This window comes from Pholcus phalangioides, unplaced genomic scaffold, assembly GCF_987345545.1.
Source record: "Pholcus phalangioides strain wild (caught in Gottingen) unplaced genomic scaffold, Ppha-v1.0 ptg000015l_1, whole genome shotgun sequence".
NCBI classification, from domain to species: domain Eukaryota; kingdom Metazoa; phylum Arthropoda; class Arachnida; order Araneae; family Pholcidae; genus Pholcus; species Pholcus phalangioides.
The window spans coordinates 90101711-90126257 of NW_028301608.1; the positions used below are offsets into that span (position 1 = coordinate 90101711).

At 35.2% G+C, this 24547-nt stretch overlaps 1 protein-coding gene across 2 annotated transcripts in view; it reads right to left on the minus strand.

The window, feature by feature from the left end:
• Positions 1 to 22808, minus strand: part of stet (rhomboid serine protease stem cell tumor) — a 209190-nt gene extending 186382 nt beyond the window's left edge. For both annotated transcript variants that reach the window (XM_089244740.1, XM_089244738.1), the window contains exon 1: positions 22440 to 22808. The gene's annotated coding sequence lies outside the window, so the exon portion shown is untranslated. The remainder of the gene's footprint in view (positions 1 to 22439) is intronic.
• Positions 22809 to 24547: the final 1739 nt, after the last annotated feature.

Below are 24547 nucleotides of genomic sequence, written 5' to 3' on the forward strand. Positions count from 1 at the left end.
TTTCACTGTTTTTGGTCCCACGTGGCGCACAATATTTTTGCCTCAATGCTAAACTAATGAATAAATGGCAAGAGAAAGTTATACGGGGAGTGTCACATATCATTTACTGATCTATAAATAAATAAATATATGTATATATATATTTGTTATCAGCATTAATCCTATTATGAATATCGTAATATTATTTACAATGTTTGTCGAACTTTGAATGAATGTTCTCAGGTTACAGAGCCTTGATAAAGCGCCATTGTGGGCATTGATCTCCATCGAACTTGAATGGACCACCGTCTCATTGATATTTCTAGCATTACGGGAATTGCGATTCCATTTTCCCATTAGCATGGTCCACATTTGAAAGACGCCGACAGGACTCAAATCAGCAATATTTATTTTTTTTATCGCAAAAAATTCACTGGAGTAGGCCTGTGAAGAGTCCTGGCCTAGGAGCCTCTCCGGGAGCCTCTGCCTATTGGAATTCAGGAAATTTTAATTCAGAATAATTTAACATTTTGCGTTATGATACGCTTTTTATTCATTCCGAGACGGTTTGATTGAAAGCAATAGAAAAATTGTCAAAAAGTTATCAATAAGATGAAATTTCACAAGAGAGAAATTTGATAAGATAATCAATCAATATTCTATAATCTAGAACTAGATGATAATTCACGGGGAAAAATGCTTTATGGCCCAGAATGCCCCATTGTATCGCAAAAATGAGCGGTGTATACAGGGTGAACGTGAATTTATCTGTCAAACGAAAGGGGGTCATAGACGAGCCCAAGTGGAACATGAAACATCCCTACCATCCCTGTCCTACGCGAACCGTTTTCGCGTTATAGTGGCTAATCGTCCATTACGGGGGGGAATGTGTCAAGTCTGAAAAAACACGCATTTGTGAAATTTCTGCACCCCCTACACGCTACTACTACAAAATCTGTAACCGCCAATTCCGAATTTCCATTGAATATCTACTTCGACAAACGCTGATTTCAGTGATGTATTGCAAACGAAGGACTGAATTTATTCTGATCCGGAACACCAATATAGTTAATTGTAGACTCATTCGAAAGACGATGGAATGAAAACGTTTTTAGTAAATTTTACTGGTTGTTACTAGAAGGGTGTTTGCGGAATTGCAATTAAAAATTTTGGCGACATTTCGATTTTGAACTTTGCCAATCTTTTAGCGCTTGTAATCCGGATATTCTGATAAAATTGGTGTCATCTTATAGAATTCTGCTATTTCCAAATATGAGCTTAGTTTGTGTGTAGATTGTGTAGAAACTTCACAATTTTTTTTCAGATTCTGTGCATCGATTATTTACTATAACTCAAAAATGGTTCCACATAGGACAGGGGTGGTAGGGTGTTTCATGTTTCACTTAGGCTCGTCTATTATCCCCTTTCGTTTGGCAGAACGTGTCACGTTCACCTTGCATATTGAGATGATAATAAAATAAATCAAAAATGTTTTTTTAAACGTAGATCAGAGTTAAGGGTGAACGATTTTGAAAGTGATAAAACCCGAATAGCTACCCAAATTCCATGATATATCACTAACTTTCGGAAATATTCCCAATTAATGTCTATATTTATATACGAGAATATATAGTTAAGTCAAATTATGCTTATTTAAACAGCAAGAATTAGCCGTTTCTCAACCATTCTGAACTCAAGTACATAACAGTAAGACGTCTGAAACAATTCAACGGACCACTTGTGTGCCGTATTGCGGGATACTCGTAGAGTTATACAACAACATATAATAGTATTTTTGGTTGTTCAAACTTTTTCATTCGCTTGTCCCGTTTTTTCACTGATTTGAATTTGTAATATTTACTAGAATCTTGTGAATGAGAAGATACTTTTTATTACTAATAAATTATATTATGATAATTACAGCTATAAATATCCATCCCACATATTTGTCAAGCAATACGTTTTTGAAAGTCCAACGTTTTTTCCGTGCACTACTTTTTAATTTACTGCGATTTCTAGTAGCCCTTTCACGGATTTTCAACAAAAATTGGTGATTTTGCCGACATACTGCAATGTTTTTGGTGGCAGTTGGCGATATATCCCGTATTTTAGCATATTTAATATCCTACTTTACCGTATTTTTCTCAATGGAATATGGTAATCAGTTCGCGTGAATAATTTTTTGAAAAAAAAATTGAGAAAAATCTGAAAAAAAATTTGGTTGCTGTGATTTATATCAAATCTCCCAGCGGACCACTTTTGCCAGGGGTCTTCAATGCATGGTCCGCGGGCCACATTCGGCAGCTGGAGCTTCTTGTTGCGGGCCCGATCATTTTGAGAAAATGGTTGAAAACATAGCAAACGATTAATTATAGAATTATTAATGAAAGAAATGATTTCGGAACAAATTGATGAAAACTCAGAATTAATGAAAGAAATAATTTCAGATGAAGAAAATTCAGAATTACAGAAAGAAGTAATTTTTAAATTTTTGAAACAAATAGTTTCAGAATTAGTAAAAAAATAAAAAAGCTTATAAACCAATGAAAGCCTAAATTTTCGTCAGTTCTGATAGAAATTATTTCACAATCAACCGTTCTGGAGAATGTATTCCATTGAAACTTGGTATATATACTATATCGACCATGGGGGGAAAAAGGAAAATTCAATAAAAAAGCGCCACTTTTCCCACTGGCGGTCGAAAATTGATCTATTTTTATTTTTTTAAATTTCATAAATTTCTCTCTCATCAAGACTTTCTACAAATTTTAGCAGTTTTTTGGAAAAGCTACTCAGAGTACGCGGGAACTTTACTTATAATCATCCTGTAAATAGATAAATTATATTGTCTTCCTTCATTTTCAGTAACATCAAAACAACTTTTCTCAAGGTACCACAATGGGCATGAAACCATAAAATCTCATTTAAGCTGTAATATAAAGTTAAATATTTCTAGAAAAAGAGAGAGTAAAATTTCCAAGATAACATTAAATATAGAATAATGTGTTAAATTCAGCTTTAAAACTTTACAAGTATTTCATTATTTTTTTTAGAGAACTATGTTTTATTGCCATAAAATAAATGATGGAGAAATCTTTTTGTATCTTTAAAGAATGTCGCGAAAGAATTCCATGATGCATCCCTCCACAACAAAAAACGATGAGTGCGTATGGAATACTTCATGAAAAAGAACTGGTTGTTTCTTTCGTTTCGCGTCAACAATTTGTTAGGTAAGAAAAAAAAACGTTTTTATACAGTCGTGAATATTTTAATCCCTATTATTTTATAACTTTAACTTTGGCAGGAAATAAAGAATTCCTAGTTTTTTAATAGAGATCCAACGCCGTCTCATCCCTCCGCGAAGGCAATGATTAAAACCCATATTGGGATGTGTACTTCGCATTAAGAAAAATTACTGGAGGAATGAAAGTTTTTCTTACAAACTGGACGGCTTTTTTTTTTTTGCAAGTCACAACTTCGTATAAGCTGTGCGTAATTTTCATTTAAAATTTAAAAAAAGGAGGATGGAAATAAAAATTAAATGCTGCGAGTTTAACTTACCGTTCAAGTTCTCTTTGAGATTTTTATATTATCAACTGATATTGCTTTTAACTGGATTAAATTAAATAAAACTGTACAAACTTCTGTGCCATGTTTATTTTGAAAAAAAGCATCGCGACACCGACACAGGTTAGAATTATTCTGCATATGCTGTTTATTCTGAATCACCTGCTTGACACCAACCAATTGAATAGTTGTTCTTTTATGTCATGTTCATTCTGGATCAGCTGTTTGGCATCAACTAGTTAAATAATTGTCCCGAATATATGTCAAGTTTATTCTGGATCAGCTGTTTCGTATCTACAAGTTAAATAATCGTCCTGCATATGTCATGTTTATTCTGGATCAGCTGCTTGACACCAACCAATTGAATAATTGTTCCATATCATCATCATCATCATCATCGTCATCAACCATTTTCAATCCACTGCTGGAGATGAAGGTCTCCTATAAATTTTTCCATTTTACTCTGTCTGATGCTTTTTCCACCCAGTTGACTCCAGCCACTTGGGGCACCAATCCACAATACTTGTGGTCCATCTGTTGATCTGTTGTCCCGTCTTCTTGCAATATGTCCACCACATTTCCATTTTGAACGTTCAATTCTTTCCATGATATCATATACCTTTGTGTGGTTCCTTATCCAAGTGATTCAAATGATTCGTTTTCTGTCTCTCCTTGTGATGCCTAGCATACATCTTTCCCTGCTCCTTTGTATTACCTGTAGCCTTTGTATCGTCTTGCTTGTGAGTGTCCATGTTTTAGCTCCGTAAGCCAGTGCTGGTAGCACACACACCGGTTAAACACTTTTCTTTTCAGGCATAATGGCACGTGGCTCTTCAGAATTACACAGTTTTTGTCAAAAGTGCTTCATCCGATCCTGATTCTTCTGTTTATTTTATTAATGATTCCGTTGTCCATGGTTAATTTCTTGTTCCAGGTATACACTTTCTACTTCTCCTATCTCTGTGTTGTTGATAGAAGTAGAAAGCTATGTATACCTGGACAAGACTTATGTATAGCCTATCATCTTTTATGTCATGTTTATTCTGGATCAGCTGTTAGGCATATATTAGTTAAATAATGTCCCGCATGTCATGTTTATTCTGGATCAGCTGCTTGACACTAAACGGTTAAATAATTATTCTTGTACGCCATATCTAATCTGGATTAGCTGCTTGGTACTCGCTAAAATATTGTTTTCTTACAACAATACGAGGTTAATTCTGAATCCACTGCTTTGGCATCATCATTTTCGGTAATGATTTTCAATTTCCTGTGATTTCCCGTATTTTTCCTTGAGAAAACACGGTCAGTTTATTCATAAAAGCATATTTTTAATTTTTTTAGGACATAAATGCATTTCTTGTAGAGCATATTCTGTCGGTTTCAAAGTTATTTCAAACCCTAGCCCCAATGATGAGCATAGTAGCGTGCGCTATCATCCTGTGGTGGTTTGAATTGCTTTTTTTTTCAAGGTGAAATTCTTTTGACTCATAGATGGCCTTGGCATGCATGTTTTAGTTTTTTTCTTAATTTTATTATTTCCCTAATCTTCGACATGTTTTCTTGTACTGTACGGTGGGGAAGCGCGCATGGGCGGATTCAGTGGTAGAGTGTCTGCCACCATTCCCAAGTGGGCCCATGACAATGGGTTCGAACCCAGATTTCGTTATCGTATCAGCCGTTATTTTCCGATTGTATTGAATTTGCAATGTCTAAGAGTTTGATTGTCGTCTATCTTTCACAAAAGAAAACTGAAAAAAAAATTCGCTGAGAGAAAAACATTTCTTTGACTATTCCCGCAGCCAAAGGGTTAAAGCTTGCCGATATGATGCATTTGCTGATGGGGAATATGCCTAAAAACAAAAATTGAATAATTCGGTCGAGACACATGAACGTTTTTTAGTTTCACACGTCAGTGCGTTAAGATTTTATTCATTGCGCTTGAATTACAGAACCCAGGGACCGCATGAAAGTTCACATTTCTCAACTTTCCAGAAATATGTATTTTTTTACTTTACTCCAGGACAGGAGTAAATTTTTACTTCTACGTTTTTTTACTTTACGGACAGGAGGACCGTACAAAAAGTTAGATTTCTTATTTTCTGACACACTGTGTTTTCATTTTCGAAACTGGTACAGGGTGATTTCTGAATACACTGAGCATTTTTTAAATTGAAATAATAACTTTAATTATTTATTAATTGAAATCATAATCATTCAAGTATTACGTAAGCAGATTTTTAGCCATTTTTGACCCCCCCCTTGTCAGCAAAAGTCAGCAAAACACTGACCTCCCTTCCCCCTCTTGTCAACCAAATTTCGTTAGCAGCTTAGAATATTTCATACCTTCAAAAATGGTGCTTGATGACGTAAGCAACCTTCAAACCCCCCTCCCCCCCCCCGTCATCAAAAGTCAGCAAATACAAAATCCAACCTCGATGCTGACGTAATACTTGAATGACCCCTTACGGGACACCCTTTGTCCCTGTGCCATATATTTTTTTACTCGTTCAACCGTTTCGAGGGGGAAAAGAAACAAAAAATAATGCTGACGCTACGACGGACGAAGTGCCCAATGAAGTGCCTAGATGATTAAGAGGGAAAGGGGAGAAAGGGACTTTTTTAGAGAATGTTTTTCTTACATGCACTCCTGTCCGAGATATCTCGTTCTTGCATGGCAAGGGGTTAAACAGCTTCTTGGACGATGGTTAATAACATTTAAAACATTCTTTTGCAATTGAAGGTTTCTTCTAAGGACAATTAAAGGTTTAAGAATGGGCTATTGAACAGCAATAAGAGTGAACAAACACCCTAGAAATACTTGTGAGTTACTTCGCATGACATAATAGCCAATGATCTCTAATAGCCTGTTAACAAAACCCATTCGAACCATTCACAAACAGTATGTCCTGAATCCTTTATCGTTAATAACTGGATAGAAGGCGGAGAACGATGCTCATTTATCTAAGCGTGGACTAAATCGTAAATGAATGGAAAGATGTCCGCGTCACTTCGTGTTCATGCTCGTTAAGCAAAATCATCATGATGGCTATCCTATCGCGGGAAATGTGATTATCATTTAGACCTATCTATACTTAAGCGCCATCGATTCCGTACTGGACATATCACGTTCACGTCTTGAATTGACATCAATTCGTATTGTCATCCATATTGTGTACAGTGCATAGAATTAATACTAGGAAAACGTGCTATGCATGTTTCTCGTTCTACAATGTGCCCATAAGATGAAAATATCATCAGCCTACGAATATGTTATAATCCGAAAATTTTCTTCGCTCATCGATTTCTTGTTAATTTCAGCTAACCTTAATTATTCCGCTGACTTTTTTCTTCCATTTGGCATTGGGTGAATTCGGCATCCTCTGGTCTTCACCCCGATTACTAGACCAGAGGAGGGAATACGAGTCGGTCTCTCATTTGAAATAGCCTCTTCACAGATCAGGCAGACCTGCTAAAACATACTCACAGAAATACGAGACTTCAGGCCACTTTCACCCTACCCCCAATGCCAAAGCCAGATGGCAGCACTGCAGTTGCACGTGCAGTTTCGTAGTAGGAATAACAGACCATACAGCTTTCTCTAGTTCAGGGGTTTTTATATTTCACGGACCCTTTGTGCCGATATGAACCCCCCCCCTCCTCCACTAAACAATTCCCCCCTTTGCCAATGAGATGAAGGCCACGGAACTCTTCATAATATTCATCATCATCATCATCAGCAACCATTTCAATGCATTGCTGGATGAAGGTCTCCTCTAAAAATTTTCACATTTTACTCTGATGCTTTTGCCATCCAGTTGACTCCAGCTACTTTGCGGATCTCGTCAATTCTTTTTTTAGAGGGTTTTTGGCCGTAATCCTCCACTCTGGCCAGTGCGAGTTGAACGGAGCCCATCCGCGTCCATTCACCACGCGTTGCACACTGCTACATACGGGCTGCACCACGAGAAGGCGTGGATTGGACCTTAGGCCTCCACTCCTAGTCGATTCCTTCAATCATAATAAAGTAATTGAAGGCAGGACCGTAGCCAGAAATTTCGTTCGGAGGGGGGGGGGGGACCAAAGTGATAGAACAATAGATTTGGCCATCTTTTTCCCTTTTTTGGTCATTTTCTCCATGTTGGGGGGGGGGGACCAGACCCCCATGTCCCCCCCCCTTCCCCCGCTACGGCCTTGATAGAAGGGTCTTCTCCTAGTTAGCAAATAAAGACTATTCAACTAGTATTCAGAACAAAATAATGCAAGAACAATTAGTTAATTTCCATCTCATCCAAGATCACGGACCCCCCCCCCCCCTAAAATGTTTCTAAGGAACCCCTGGAAGTCTCTGGATCCCCGATTGAGAACCACTACTCCAGCTGCAGTCCTATACGAATTTTATGAAACTTACTAAAAAATTGGGGAAGATATCTTAAGAGATGAGAAGAAAACTGGAAATATTCCCTGGAGGAAAAACGAAAAAATATATATATGATAAATTATTTAAAAAAAAAATAATTCATATAACCGAACAAAAAATAAATAAATTAAATACATCGATATCGCAAAAATTTCGGTTCCATTAATTACCTTAAAAAAAATGAAAATTCCACGTGGAGAAAATAAAAAGCGTAAATTCCTTTTATATAAAAATTGAACCCAGCAGCTTGCGATTCTTTACAAACAATAATTTTCCTTTGGACTATTGTTTGTCTTTTCTCGTGAAATATTTTCCATAACTTTAGGGGAAACAAAATGACGCGAAAATTAATGAATAATTTAACGGGGAGGAAATTTTTCTCAACACAAAAATTCATTTATCAAACAAATTCATTAAAAAAAACCACATTTTTTAACTCGAAATATAAAAAAATATATATATTACCACACATATATCTACACGCAAAAAAATTTAACCATTCTTCGTGTAATTAATTCACGAGAGTAATTAAGACTTTTTTTTCATTAGTGAAAGTAAATTTGAAAAAAAAGAGAAGCTTTTTCTGATCGATTTTCTTGAATTAATATTTATTCCGTTTTTTTATTTTGTAATCTTATTTGATTGCTGTTATAATTATTTTTAATTAATTAGGTTTTCTTTTAAATTCGGGTTTTCCATGATCGTGTGTTTAAAGACCAACTAATTGGTATTTAATTTGTTCCCTCTCGCCTCTAATTTGTCGCGCGGTAATTAAGATATTTACTGACTTTGTTTTTAAGCTCGTTTTTGAAAGACATCTAATATTTGTAATTATTGCTTATTGGAATTACCTCGAATTGATGATTCCGTTGTCTTTCTAATTTGTTCATTTAAAGGTTTTAACTTGTTTTTTTCCTTGAAGTTCATATGTTGAGGACCAGGCGTCCCGGTTTGAAAGACTCGTGCGGTTGTGATGGCCGCATATTAATAATTTGACATTGATCAATGTTATTCACAATAATGAAATGCAGTGAAACCTCCTTTAACGGACACCTCCGAATAACGGCCACGTATTCTGTTGGAACAGAGCGCGTCCCGTAGACTTAAAACTGCAGATAACCCTCCGAACAACGTCCACTTTGGATATGGGGTCGGGAAAAAAATATACATACGCGATGAGAAAAATAATTTTCAGGCTGATTTTTTCAAGTGTGAGATTTCACTCTCCTACGAACTCTATTTTCGTGGGTACAAATGCTAGATTGGTACGCAGTGCAGGTGACTGGATACCAAGAGAGGATAATCAGAAAGAAATGTCACATTCCTCTGGGGGGGGGGGGGAAAGTATCGTTTCGTTCTAGAGTGGTACATATATACTGAAGTCAGTGGAGAGGAATAAAGAATCACTTAAGTGATATATAACTGCTATAACTGTGTCGTGGGTCACTTAAGTGATGTATAATTGTGCCGCGGGCCACTTATGTGGTCTATAAGTGTGCCGTGGGCTACTTATGTGATATGTAATTGTCGCGCGAAAAACTTTTGTGATCTATAATTTTGCCGCGGGCCACTTAAGCGATCTTTAAATGTGCCACGGGTCACCCAAGTGATTTGTAACTGCTTCCCAGGTCACGTAAGTGATCTGTAAATTTGCTTCGGGTCACTGAAGTGATCTGAGAATGTGCAGCACTCCACTCCACGTGATCTGGAACTGCACTACTGGCCACTGAAGGGATCTGGTAATGTGCCGCTTAGCTCATTGTTACAAAATTAAGTTTGAGACCGACCCGACATTTTGGCCGCACGAATGAGTCGTGTGATTGTTCAGAACACTGAAGACGTCAACTACGAATGTGTACGAAACATACCGAAAGTTCAAATTGAACTCGACTACAGCTCTTCAGCCCGCTACTTTATGAATACGAAACAAGCGCAAAACTCGACAACATAAATACGTTTGGGCCAAGCATACACTCAGAACACACATTCTCCGGCATTTGCCGATTCGTTAGAAATTCCATGGAGGGATGTGTACGAGGTATATGTTCGGTTAAGTAGTAGTAGCCGCCTACTACTTTGCCGCACACAACTCCGGCCATATACCACAATACGACAATTTCCAACCAGTAGAGTTGGACGGGAAATGAAGGCACCACCTATCGGTGGTGGCCCCGGTAGGTAAGGAACTTGTTTCTAATGTTCTTTGTCTGGATTCGAATACGCAGACCTTCACAGTAGAAGACGAGCATCTTACCACTGCGCCGCTCGTTAGCCCAGAACTACCTTCTATCATCAAGGATATTAATAACATCTCTATATTTCATTCTTTTACAGTATTTGGTACACATTATGTACATGTTTAATCATTATATCCGATCAATGAGAATCATAAAAGCGTAGCGAAGGTTCAACTTATCTTGGTTCCGGAAAAAAATGAAAAAGTGAGATCATAGGTTCTTGCCCTAATCATGACTTGATAATAGTATCATACATATATATGTATATATATATATATATATAGGGAGAGAGAGATAGACGTTCTCGAGAGAGATAGATAATTAAGTGGAGAATGGGTGCGGCTCAAAGAAACGAACAGTCGAACTTGTAGAATGTCTTTTGAAAGGAACTTGAACAATTTCGACCATCTTTTTGTTCTCGACTTGGACCAGAATGAGTTTAACTTTTTTTTTAGTGCCATCAAAGATGAAAGATGATGCATTAATGGATTCCTTACACCGAAGTGTGAAATAAAAATCCGCGTAAAAAAGTCGAATAAAGAATTCTTTGAACTTTCCACGTTAAAAATAGCTATTCTCTTGTGGCCTGCTTTTATCTCTCTTAGGTAGGAAGTTGAAGCAGCTCGGATTCTGTTCATATCCAGAGGCGCATTTATGGTTTTACCACCTGCGGCCCCTACATGAATTTTGCCACCCTTCTCCCACTCTAGTCTAATTTTCTTGACTACACTTTTCTCGAATTCGCCACCCTGTGCTATAACACGCTTGGCCTTCCCCTCCCTCCACTCCTGCAGGTATACTGTGTCTCTATAGTCATTCACATGCTTGCACAGGCTCTAGGTAACTCACTAACCTGGTCCCTCTAGTTCTGCATGCCACTCGCTTGGTCATTCACATGCTTGCTCACACTTTGTCACTCTTTTGCTCACTCACGTGCTTGCAAACTTACAAGGTCACTCTTTTGGTCACCCCTGACCTAGTCTCTCGCTGTCTCAGGTCTTGAGGGTAATAGAAATTTCGCCGATCTATTTTCCCCCATTCTAATAATTTTCTTGGCCAGTCATTACTCAAATTTCCCCTCCCCTCTGAACTTGCTACCCTGGGCTATAGCCCGCTAAGCCTCCCTGTAAATACGCCACTGTTCATATCTGTAAATTTAACTGAATATACAGGGTGCTATTAAAGTCCCTATACACTATTTAATCTTTAAACTGTTGATCAGAGAAACTTACTACCAATAACCAAAAAGTGTTCATGATGTGTGGAAAACTGGATATTTATATATATGTAGAGATACTAATTTGTTTTTGTTTTTTTTGGAAGGATTAGTCTGCCTTCATGGGGACAAGGAACCAAGCCCTCTCGTATGACAAGAATTAAAAACAATCGAAGTTTCATTATCTCTGTTTTTAAAGTGTTAGTTTATGAAGGACAGAAAGTTTCTAAAAATACCGATTCATCGAGGGAGTTACAGCCTGGAGCCTCATAAGCTTTGAGCAGAATAACCCCATTACCATCGGTGACCATAGTTATTGCTGAAAGAAATTTAGATAATTTTCTTCATACTTATTACAACACTCTCGCTGTACACAGTATACACTGTAGTTGACGTTTTCTTGGATGATTAATTAAGTTTCGAAGAAATTTTCTAAGTCACTACTAATTTGGTTATGTCTCGTCTTCCTCTACCCAAAATATCCAGAAAGACGCAAAACAATTCGGAAGAAAATTATCGAATGGAAAATTATATATGGACGGTAAATAAACAAAGAATAATTAATAAAAATATTCCATAAAGTGAATCTTTTCATCTTTAGTACACTAAATATATTTATAAATTATTAATTATTTAAAACTACCTACAATCAAAAACCAATTCTGCATCGGAGCATAAAGTTTTAGCTGTTTGGAAATTTGTAAGCATTTTAGCTTTAGTCAAACAATTCAAGAAAATATCTAATATCAGTGATGATCAGGGCCCGGATGTTGATGACATTTGAATTTTTTTTGCATTTTTAATTGATTTTTTTCCTTTTAAGGCATTTTTTCAGGTACTAGGACATTTTTTGCATTTTTAGGATATTTTTTACTTTTGAAATTTTTTTGAAGATTAAAAAGTAGGCTTTTCTTGTGTTTAAAACAAAAGCCTTACTTTCATCACTTAAACTTGTACCTTTCTTTCTTTGCGGATGGCAAAGTTTAGAATCAATTCCAGGTAAATTTAGTATATACAGTCGAATCCCGTTAACGAACTCCTGTCCGGAGAAATCCTTTCGTTACAACAAAATTTCGTTATAAAGAAATTCCAGGTTTTTTGTATTGTTCCTATGTAAGCTTATCTGGGGGATTAGAAAAGTGAGCTTTGGCCCGAGTTAGGTCCGACCGTCCATGTACGGTGCCGTTCAGTCCAAGGAAAGATTGAGATATCAGGTTTCCTCTGCGGTCTAGTGCGTTCACCCGGAAAGTGAAAGGACGTGGGTTCAGTTCCCCCGCAAGGGCAGTTGAATTTTCTCTCTTTCCTAAATATATCTTCGCTTCAGTCAGCTGTTAAAAGCCTTCGGATTAGAAAAGTGTTCGTTAAAACGAGATTTTCGCTATATAACGGTATTCGCTTAAACGGGATTCGACTGTAGCAAAAATTCCATACTTAACGAAACAAGTGAATTCAAGAAATGTTGATTCTATATGGGATGTTGAGAGAGGAATTTTCATTATACAGGGTGTCCCGTTAGTGCAAATGCGGCCTTTATCTCATCAACCGTTCGTTGTAAAGGTATAGTTTGAATATAAAAGAAAATGCTCAAAATGTGTTCAAAAATCACCCTGTACCAGTTTTGAGATTGGAAATGAAGTATGCCACAAAATAAAATAAAAAAATCTGAATTTTTCTACGGTCCCCTTGTTTTCTAACTTCCAATTAGAAAGTTGTTGCCCTGTACCTCCTGAATCCAACAAAAAAATCCTATGTTTAAATTACAATATTCACTGAGTCATTTCAATTCAAAATCGGAGAAACGTTAGGGGGGTGGGAGCAGAAACTAACGGACAAAGCTTCCTTCTCCATTCATGTTTTTCTTTCCCAACTTATCCCCGATTTTTTAATTCGAATATCTCATCAAATATTGCACTTAAAAACACAGAGTTTTTATTGTTGGACTCAGAGGAGACAGGGCAATAACTTTTCGATTAGAAGTTAGAAGATAGGAGGGCCGTTTGAAAATTTAATTTTGTTGTTTTGTGACATACCGTATTTCCAACGTCAAAATTGGTACAGGGTGATTTTTGAACACATTTTGATCGTTTTTTTAAATCGAAACTATACCTTTACGACGAATGGCTAATGAGGTAAAGGACGCATTAGCACTTACGGGACACCCCGTATAAAAGGGAACTGAAAGTATTTGCATGTACTACAGAGAAAATTTTGAAATCCACAAATTCACGTTGAATGATTTTTATCCGTAAACCGTAAGAACGCTACACACAGTAAGATTTCGTAAGCTTTATTTTGCCTTGGGAATATTGAAGAACTGTGATGGCGTACAATAAGATCAGTCTTCAGCCTTCTGGTTTCCACCATTCAGTCCTTGCAGAAAAGTATGGAATTACTGTTATACTATCGATGAAGTCATCAATGGAAGGGCCAATTTGCTTTCGTGGAATTCGGAAAAACACAAGGAAACAAGCGGATTTATAACCTGTAGAATTTTTCTTTGATGTATTTACGGGCACATCTAAAGTTTTGAAATTGAGTAGAAATTAACACTGGGAGTAGATCAGACAACCCCCCCCCCCCCCTCCAAATATCTCCAATAGCATCTGTTGCTTGACAGTTTATCTTGTTTTTTCAGAAATTTCTATTTCGTCCTGTAAAGATTTCCTAACCTAACCCACTCATAAATTATGAATTGTTTATTTGAAAAATTGCATTGGCATTTTTTGATGAAATCTAATGTTGACAATAAATGAAATTTATTGATTTAAGATTTTTTTTTTCCATTTACCTCCAATCGATTGAGTGGAGGAAAAAATTTCTAAACAAATTTGTTTTGCTATTTTAACAGCATTTTTTGTCATTTATAGGGAATTTTTCTTCTTCAAATTTTTAGGGCTTTCTTTGTTTTTGGATAAAAAAATCCAACAACATCCGGACCTTGGTGATGATAATTTTAAAAAAATTATCGATTGTTTCTGGGTAAACGAATTTATAATCAATAGTGAAATTACTAGAATGTCTCATGATCACTGAGATACAGTCGTAATATATTCAATATTAAGGTCTAATTTTCTTATCAATTGTAAGAATAACAATAAAATAAATAATTTTTTATTGAAAAATACAATGTATTCCATATGTTCGTAAATAGTTTAAAAATTTATAAATATTAAAAAAATCGATATAGCCTATTTGAATGCGACGCGAAATTGTTCTCACAAAGAGGGACTTTTATTTTCTTGTTCAAAAAAATTAGTCCTAATTTCTGTCTATAGAGAGCACTTACCATATGCCAATCTCTCAAAACATGTAAATCACTCCTATAAACTGCAGGCATTAACAGCTCATTTCCGATTTTTCCTGTTGCTGGAGAGCTTAATATTAATAAACTTTACTTAAGATTTTTATTGTGATGTTGACACTATTGCCTAAGTTGTTTCACCTCATCCACGAATCACCGGCTGAAGTTTTACGAATTCTTTCTCGGGCACAAAAGAGATTGAGGAAAAGTTAGTGTCATCACTCCTGCAAGAGTTTCGTGCAGCGCTCTCTATTAACAAAAATGTGAACTAATTTTTAATTATAAGAAAAAAAATCCCCCCCTTTCAATGAGAAAAACTTTTTTGCAAAACGAATTCAAATATTCCAATTCCTGAAAATTTTATGGATTCTTAGACTATTTATGAATTTACGGGACACCCTGCGTATTTTGGATTCTTCCTAATTAGTTCTCTGTGTAATTATTTTTCCCTCAAGCTTCAAATACCAGCGAGCACGTGTGCACGTGACTGTTAATCATGAAAATTCATTCCATAGTATTATTTTCACTCTCACTAAATATCATCCTAAACGAAAGTGTAGCCGCCTGAAATATAAAAAGTTACTTCCAGCTTTTGATTCAACGAAGAAAACTGAACTAGATCCCAGTTTTCACCGGGCACCAAATTAGAAAAATATCCGTTTCAACAATTATTTGTTAAATGATTTCTACGAAATCCAAATACTTCCGATGAACTGCGAAATATTGTTTTCTGAGAAGAAAAAATAATAGTGATGCGGATGATCCCGATGTTATCTTTTCCAGTTGGAAAACAAATGTTTATCGTGAACTAATTACTTTCAGCACAACTTTTGGTTCATTAGATGAATCTACAGGGTGATTATACTTAAGTACCTTTTCCGCAAATTACTGGCGAACCGTTGATCCTAGAGACAGACATCCAATTAGGAAAAAGTATCGCGTGGATCTCAGATACGTCATTCATACTGCAAGTTGGCCATTCATATTGGGTTGTATAGCTATTAAAATAAAAATCAACTTATTTAGTCATTCTGTCCAAAAAATAAAAACCCAACTAGAAAAGTTATTGTCCTGTTTTTCCTCGGCCCTCAAAAAAAATAAAACAAATCCACCATTCGCTGAGATATATGAGTTTCAAAAATTCGCTGTAAAGAAGGGAAAGAACAGCAAAATAACCTTTCCCGTTAGTTTGTGTGTCTTTACCTCATTTTACTCGATATTTGAATTTAAAAAAAATATCTCGGAATATTTCACTTAGAAACGTGGAATTTTTTGTTGGCCTCAGAAGAGACGGAATAACAACTTTCCGATTGGGTTTTCAAAGACAGGGTGGCCACCACCACCACCATCAGACCAACCGTGACCCCCGCTCTGTCCCACTAGGGGATATAAGCTGATCCGTCTCAGGAGACGTGGGCCACGGTGGAAAAATCCAATGACATCCAAGGCCCTCCTTCGCAAAATATTTTGCGAAGGAAGGCCGCATTCGGAACGCATTATATACAAGGTGTTCTGTTAATGGATCGACAAACTTGGAGGGTTGTTAGTAAGCATCAAGAGAAACAAAAACTGCAATGGAACATCGTGTCGCTAAACACGCTAAGAGGGTGAAAATCACGAAAAACGCATGCAGGCTCTGAGTCCAGAGGAGACACAAGGAGTATGTTAGTTGATCGCTGAATGCGTTCGTGGGTTCACTCACCATACTTGACGTAAGCAGCATCGCGAAACGCATGCGCTGGGGTAGGACGACGTCACGCGTTGCGGACGACGTAAATTAGCGCTATTGTGGTATTGCGGTAGTAAGCACGTGTAACAGTTAGTTGTATGTTTCAATGAGTATCGTGATGGCTGACTACGCGAACGAGGAATACGATGATACGCATCTGATTTGCAGACGAGCAGATCTCAATGGGCGCTTAGCACAGCGGATGTAACCAACTGCAATATCATATGAGGCGTTGTCCGCACCATACTACCTTCGCCACGATCAATCGACTACTACGGGAGACGGCGATTTTCACCCACTCAACGTGGTTTGCGACATCATGTTCCATTGTAACTTTTGTTCCTCCAACCCTCTGAGCCTACCAACCCTCTGTGTTTGTCGGTCCATTAACAGAACACCCTGTATGTGTATATATATATATATGTGTGTGTGTGTGTGTGTGTGTGTGTGTGTGTGTGTGTGTGTTCTTTCTCTATCTCTCTCTCCTATAAATGTATGGTCGAAAGATACATTATAGTTGCGGTAGAAAAAATTACTTAACACGAGTATATAGACAAGGAACGGGGAGGGAAAAAAATTCTCATTCATAGGGTAACAGTAAAGCTTCACGACGATGAGAAAAGAGATAAAAAAACAAAACACAAAGAGCTGGAATGAATTTTTTTCATTTGGACGAGATATCTCGTCTGTGATAGTTAAGGGGTTAAACCGTGGGTAAGTTCTTTTCTCGTCCAAAGCTAGTGGTTATTCAAATACTGTTTGACGGATGGCTGAGAGAGATTTCGGATCAAAAGCCAATCATTATGGTGACTGAATGAAAACTGTGTTCCAGACAGGCTTCGTCATTCGGGGGGGGGGGGGCAAGCGGCTTTAAAAAATGCACTAGAAATGGTATATATATACACATACATTGAGTATATATTCTTTGCCCCCCCTCCCCTCCCCCGGAAGAAGTTGAAATGACGGCCCTGGTTCAAGACATGTCTCGCTTGCATGAAAAAACGGTATTTTTTATGACACGACTTGATATAAAAGAGATTTTTCTTTTCAATTTGGCCACAGATTTATGTAATTTGAACAGACAGTTGATATCGAAATTTATACGCATCTATATTGATAAACCTGAACAAGAAAAATGCGATAAAAAAGAAAGGGATCGGATCAAGATTTAGTATCAAATATCGAAAACGTTTTTTCAACGGCGAATTACGTTGTGCCATCGTTAGTTATTATTAGAGGAGAGAAATAAGATGTGTGTGTGTGTAAAAGAAGGGAAAAGGAGAGAGAAAGATACAAATCTTAACCAGCATGTCAGTTCATGAAAAAACATGTATTCGCAATGCGACAGCGACAACACCAAGCAGAAAGCCTCAACATTTCCGGAAGATAATTAGCGTTCGACGAAGTAAGATAACACAGATAAGAAATAAAATAAAGGGAAAGAAGTAGAGGCGTGTATTGTTTGTCTTTATAACTTTTTTTTCTTATAACATTCGATACGCTCTACGGAACATTACGCACGGATATAACGTAACCCAGCATAGAAATTCAATATAACGCCTTTTACCCTCGTATATTGAAATGGAGATATTTCCGGACTTGATAGAAAATGTATTTTACTTATACGGAAGAAAATCTGAACTTCTCGACATTTTTTTTTGTTGGAAGATAATTTTCGTATGGATTATTCTTATTTTTATGGATCTCAAAAATGATCTATATGATAAATGGATACTCTTGAACCCGAGTTTGTAAAGAACTTTCGGGTATTTTATACGTTTTAAAGCAGTGGGAAAATGTAAATTATATTGCGTAGGGTCAAAGGAAATTCAGTTTTATTCCCTGTGGCAAGAGCGGATTTCCTTAAATCACAAAAATTTGTCCCATTCCGAAGGTAACCCACTTAAGAATTGAAGGCGTTTTCATGTGATCGAAATCAACCGAAGACTTTTCTGAAATCTGGTCTTGATTGAGGTATAATAACTTATCTTGAGGAAAACAGATGGCGTGGTTTAGAGAAATAGACTGAATAAATGGCCGTATCGGTTTGCCCGATGAAAGTGGTGGGCCGACTAAAGACTTTATAAACTACAGACAGCCAACCAGTTCTGGCCACCACTTCAAAGAGACCCGGATTTTTTTAAAGTACTATGAAACCCCTTCCCGCGGTTTCATAAATTTCACTGATCGGCATTATAACTGGCACGGTGAAAATATCCTCTGTAAAAAATGCCATTTTTTTTTCCTTCAAAAAATAAGAAGGCATTTTGTTCTGATTTTGTGGAGGCGATAGTGCTTCTTCCCTCCGACCTAGAGTAATACACAGAGAAAAAGAAATATATTTCAGCTTTTATTTTTTATTTGCACTGTTATGGATAAATTCTCTCACAAGTCCTTGAAATGAGCAGAGGATGAAACAAAATGCACGACGTCACAGACAAAATGCACGACGCTACAGACAAATAAAGGTCTCAACTTCCTGCTACAATTTCAAAAACTGGGCAGTTCTATTTTGCTGGCGCTACTTTATATATGCTATTTCAACCTTTTAGAATGATCTCGACAATTCCCATGACATCTTTACATTTCTCTTTTTGGCATCATAATGTCGTTAAGTTATAGCAGTCGCCAATCACGGCAATTTGGCGTAAGTTTCGAGGGGTTTACAAAAAAATAATAATACCGATTATTTACAGGTGAAAATTGACATAAATGATAAAACATAATAAATGATGACTATTTACATAATTTTCGTAACGATACTAGAAAAAAACATTAGTTCAAATTTTGTCGAAAGAGGGCTCTGTACCGAAGCAAATCACAGGATTCCGAACCCCGAACCTTTCTACAATATCTTCTGTGTCCAAAACGTTAGTGATTCGTGGATGGGGCGAAACAACTTCCCGAATAGTGCTTTATCCACCAATGTCAGCATCAGAGTAAAAACCTTGTGTAAGCTCCAGCAACAGGGAAATTCAGAAATGATGTGCTAATAGCACAACCTGCATTTTATGACTCCGATTTGCATATTTGCTGTGATTTTTTTTTTCGTGCAGCGCTCTCCATAGACAAAAATTTTAACTTTTAAAAACGTTTAAAATTTTAACTATCCCTTTCATGGGAAAATAGCTTTATTGCTCAATTCCTAATATTTCCTAATATTTTTAAGAATTTTTAAACTCTTTACGAATTTATGGGACATCTTGTACAATAATGAACTAATGTTGTGGAAAAATTACAAATTACAGGAAAATAGTTGAACAAATTCATAATATATTCATTTGATATTGATGACACCACTGAACAGCGTTTATCAGAAATTAATTAAAACTTGAACGTGCAGTTGTAATTAAAGTACTGAAAACACTAATGGAGAATATTTTCGGACTAACAAGCTTTTATCCCAACACTTTGGATTCAGTACGATTTGCAAGAAACTTCGTAATTAGATACGTCGTGTGTCAGTGCGACTACTTTATGCAACGTTTCCCGAGGTGAGAAAGTGACACGAACAATTTATGTGCACGAACAAACATTCACGCGAGCATAGCGAATCGATCTCGATACTCTAATTAATTATTTCCAAAATATAATTAGTTCTCGTATACTGTATTTTCCTCGGTAATACGGGACGTCAGTCCCTGTTTTCCATTAACAAGGAGGACACGTAGATAGAAATTTATTAATTGACGTATTCATCAATGGATGTGAGCAATTAACGATTTATTTTAATTTTCTATGTTATATAATTGTCTTATATCATAAACAAAAAAATTTTTTTTAATATTCTTCAATTAAGCCAGAAATTTTTTGTATCTTTGTAACAAATTTTTAATTTGAATATTCAGCAAAATCTAATCGATTCCCCCCCCCCCCTGTACAATTAATTACTATTTCTCCCGTATAATTAATTTTTTTTTATTATCCTTTCCAAGCAAGTAATTAGTTATTTCGAATAGTAATTTTTGAAACTCTTTCGAATAATTAATTAATTGAAGGAGGTATTTCAATATATATATATATATATATATATATATATATATATATATATATATATATATATATATATATATATATATACTGTATATATATATATATATATATATATATATATATACTGTATATTGCCTTGTTTAAATTTTTCTAAATGAATGAATGAAGAAATTAATTAATTAACGTGAAAGGTTTCATTGCAAATTTTATAACCGTAATCCGTTTATGCATTTTCAAAGAAATAAAATACGCTCGAACGAAATTGCATTTTCGTGATAGGAAAAATATACGTATAACACAATATATGTAATTTATAAATTATGCTCTAAGGTAATTTTATGAATCACTGTGATATTATTTGGATCTTCATGTATCTGTAATAGCACAAATATGATTTTGCTTAAAATTAGTGCTTTAAAACTCTCCTATATTTTTGTCAATATTTTTTTACACATGTAGGTAGCAAATATTTCCACATTCATGAAAAAAAACAATTATAAATATTTCATTTTCTCTTACTAACATATATCTTTGAATAATGTGTAAACAGGTAGATTCCCGATTTTTGCGTGGGCAACACTTGCTCTGGTTCTATGTTTAAGGAGGGTCTTCCCATTCATTATAACATATATATTTTTACTTTTTTTTTACTACAACACCAACATGTGTTGTTGACAGACTAAAAAATCTGGCAACAAGTGCTTATTAACTGTATAACTGCAAAATGTGTCCTCAAACTTAGCTCAAGTTGTTTTTTTTATATTAGTCATCAAAGCCTCTCATGTTTGTTACAGTTTCGCACTGTATGAAAAATTGACAAAATATTTGTGAGGTGAGAACCAAAATTATGAAACTCTTCGAGAAAAGAAAACACCAAAGAGAAAAGATCCAGAAATACTAAATACACAGTTAACTACTCGAGAATAATAAGAATAATATTTTTTAATGCATCACCATGTTTTGTGTGATTCCTCAGTTTCACATCTTTCTGACCGTTAAATTATTTATGAAACATTAACAAGAAAGTCTGTTATCAACATAAAATCTCCTTAAACCTACATGAATATTCTGCATATTTGCAAACGTTTTATGCATTTGATCTTGTAGACGCTTTTACAGTTGAACTGCAAAAATTTTCATCCTTAGTTTAGGGATAGGCTGCTCAGTGCATGTGGTCTCCATCAGTGACACAACTTAACAAATGTTAAATAAGTCCAAAATTGAGGGCAGACATTTACAAATGCTGCGACAAAGCATTAACAATTTTTTTAACATCGCTCATACCAAACTTTTCTGAAGAAAGATCCTTCTCTTTTATTAAAAGAGATAAAATCATTACAGTTCTCACATATCTTTTATAAGAAAAAGTGTCATCTCTTTATCTTTATTGTGTATTGAAGCTGAGACAACTTAAAATTGGGTTTGATATAATAAAAAATTTCGGTAACATGAGGAAAGGGGTAAGAGAAAGATTTATTTTAAAAGGTACTTTTTAATGAAAAATTTATATTAAATCTTCGTTCAAAGTTTATTGTATCTTTTTAAAATGTTCGCACAAGCAACATTTATTTTCTGACGTACAATGAATTTTTGACCGTAATAGAGGGTGGGCATCCTTATAGCCTCTTTGCAAGAACCCCAAGTCAGGCCCTGCGTGTAGACAGACATCCCAACGTAGGAATATCTCATACGATACATTTTTTTATAGCCCAGGAATAAGAATAATGTGTCATAACAATATCGGAATCGGGTGTATTAATGTCCCCCTATAGGAATAATTTTACAAACATCTCTTGGATAGCACGTGGCACCCGCGCGAATCAAGCTCCACTCTGCATGACACTCACGCTCTCATGCCATGCGATGCTACTACTCATGTGGATTTTCACTCGCAAGACAGAGAGGGAGAAGAATGCCCACCGGTTTTTACATTCATCTATCTCCCCACCATAACCGGCATGAGTCATGCACAAAATAATCATGTGTAGAGATCTTACCTCCTCCTCCTCTCGGATCGGGGGATGTTGATTCCGTCGTTCTCCCTTCTACTGACCATTAATTTTACGTGGATTCGCTGCGAGGATGTGGATACCACAGAATATCTTCTCACTTCTCTTGTGAAATATTCAACCGAAAAAAAAATTATACGTGATTTTTGCACTAATAATTCTTGCTGTGATGATGATGTCTTCCGACAGTAACCAGATGATGACTCGCCGTGGTAAGAGCACACTAGTAAACAGCCGTGTAGAACTTTAAAGCGGAATTCCACTCACGCAGGGAAAAGGTTTTTCTTTTTGAGTATTATTACTACTACTATCACTGTTGTAAGGAGCACGAAATGTGACCAACTGAATGATATGGCGTCTGCGTCCAGACTGTGGGATGAGAGGAGAGAAAAAGCCTTCCTATACTATTGATGGACGGAAAAAGGCGGGTGGGATCTTGCTTTTGCTCTGCGTGATGGTTGGTTGGGATGTCGGTGTACAACAACTAGCTCCTCCAAGCGGATCATTTCGTTCAGTAAAGGATTCTCCTGCACATCATGTCTATTTCACTTTACGTTTTTCCTCACAAGAAAACATTTAAGAGAAATCTCAAAAATGATCTTGTAAGTCGGATTTGAAATAAGAAAAAGCTATTTTTTTTCGATAGGGAATCACGCATTCACACAACTCCTTTGGTCCTACAAAGTATGTCTCTCTCTCACGAGGCTTACAAATGTAAGTACTCTATTCAGAGAAATAAATTGGAATACAAAATAGAAATAATGGAAAAAAAAGTTATAAATACTAATAATAAGAGAAAATTAAAAATACTAATAATAAGAGAAAATTAAAAATACTAATAATAAGAGAAAATTAAAAATACTAATAGAAGAAAATTAAAAATACTAATAGATGAAAACTAAAAATACAAATAAAATGAAATTTAAAATAGCGATAAAAATGAAATTTAAAATAGTGATAAAAATGAAATTTAAAATAGTGATAAAAATGAAATTTAAAATAGTAATAAAAATGAAATTTAAAATAGTGATAAAAATGAAATTTAAAATAGTGATAAAAATGAAATTTAAAATAGTGATAAAAATGAAATTTAAAACAACTAATAAAAATGTAATTTAAAATACTGAAAAAAAAACATAGCGGATCCCATTTCGTTCAGTAAAGTTGTCTTCAGCATATCATGTCTATTTCGCTTTACGTTTCTCCCATTTTTCTAAGCCGGACTTGAATAAAGAAAAAAAGTTTTTTTTTCCGTTGGAAATCAAACATCTATCCAACTCGTATTCCATGAGGTTTACCGATGTAAGTTCTACAATATGCTTGATTCAAAGAAATAAGTTCAAAAACAAAATAAAAGCAAATTAAAAATATTAGTAAGAAAAAAAATTAAAAATGCCCCAATATAAAAATAAAATTTAAAACAAGATGTAATAAAAAATAAAAGTGAAATACTAATAAAAATAAAAGTAAAAATACTAATATAGAAATATAATTGAAAATATTAATAAAAATAATATTCAAAATACTTATACTAATGAAAATGAAATTAAAAGCAAATGAAATTAAAAGCAAATGAAAATAAAATCAAACCATGACACTATGACTTTGACAGTGCGACATAAAGTACCGATTTAAAAAAGCTGCATTTTCTACTAATAAATTCCACATAAGATATCAATGAAACTTAAAAATTAAAAATATGACTTCTTTACAAAATTTCAAAATACATACATGAGAAATTATAAAAATAGTAATAACAATTAAAATTGGTGAATAGAGATGAGAAAAAAAAGGAGCATCGATCACACACACGATTTTTGAAAATAAAATGCGTACCAATAATAAGAAAATTAAAAATAATAATGAAAACCAAATTAAAAATACGGATAAAAATATAAAATAAATGAAAAATAATGAATGAATATAAAAATAATGAATGAATATAAAAATAATGAATGAATATAAAAATAATGAATGAATATAAAAATAATGAATGAATATAAAAATAATGAATGAATATAAAAATAATGAAAAATAATGAAAAATGGTTTTAAATTTAAAAGGTTCAATTATGTTTCTACGATGATAGTTTACGT